The sequence below is a fragment of the Orycteropus afer genome, unplaced genomic scaffold (genome assembly GCF_000298275.1).
Source record: "Orycteropus afer afer isolate SDZICR_OR568_19922 unplaced genomic scaffold, OryAfe1.0 scaffold00207, whole genome shotgun sequence".
NCBI classification, from domain to species: Eukaryota; Metazoa; Chordata; class Mammalia; order Tubulidentata; family Orycteropodidae; genus Orycteropus; species Orycteropus afer.
In genome coordinates, this window is record NW_006921794.1 from 4,699,686 (window position 1) to 4,700,556 (window position 871).

The following is an 871-nucleotide window of genomic DNA, read 5'->3' on the forward strand; positions in this document are numbered from 1 at the left end:
GATGCAGATAAGTTAACCCATGGACAGACTTTGAAAGTAACCACTCCCCATGCCATTGAAGGAGTGCTCAAACAGCCTCCAGGGAAATGGAAAACCAATGCCAGATTAACTCATTATCAGAGTCTATTACTTGACACTCCAAAGGTGCAATTCTTAGCCCCAACAGCTTTAAACCCTGACACCCTGTTGCCTAACCCTGACCTAGATAAACCTCTGCACGACTGCTCAGAGATACTCGCAGATGTAAATACAGTCAGAAAGGACTTGTGAGACTGCCCATTGGAAAACAGTGACTTCATCTGGTTCATGGATGGAAGCAGTTTCGTACAGGATGAACTAAGGTATGTGGGTGCCATGGTGGTAAACGACAAGGAGGAGATTATTTGGGCTGACACTTTACCGCCAAGAACTTCTGCTCAGAAAGCTGAACTTATCGCCCTGGCGGAGGTATTGGAAAGGGCAGAGGGAAAGAGGCTAATGGTCTATATGGACAGTCGTTACGCATATGCGACTCTTCATATACATGGCACCATCTACCAGGAGCGTGGGTTCAAAAACACAGAAGGAAGCGAAATAAAGAACCAGATGGAAATTCTTCGCTTGTTATCAGCTGTGACCCAGCCACGAATGGTAGCAGTGGTCCACACTCCGGGACATCAAAGAGGACACTCCCCTGAAGCAAGAGGCAACCGAGCAGTGGACCAGGCAGCTAAGAGAGCTGCCCTCCAAACGGTACTTTAATAACTAACTTACCTTGCCTGCAACTGGAACCTCTGCTTCCTACTCCCAACTATTCTGGAGAGGACATACAGTGGGCTGAGAAATCACCACAGATAGAAAAAGATCAGAATGGATGGTATATGGACTCAGA

The 871-nt window shown here is 47.1% G+C and overlaps 1 pseudogene; it reads left to right on the plus strand.

Moving 5' to 3' along the window:
• Positions 1 to 354: 354 nt before the first annotated feature.
• The window catches only part of LOC103203230, a 117,972-nt pseudogene continuing 117,455 nt past the window's right edge, over positions 355 to 871 (plus strand).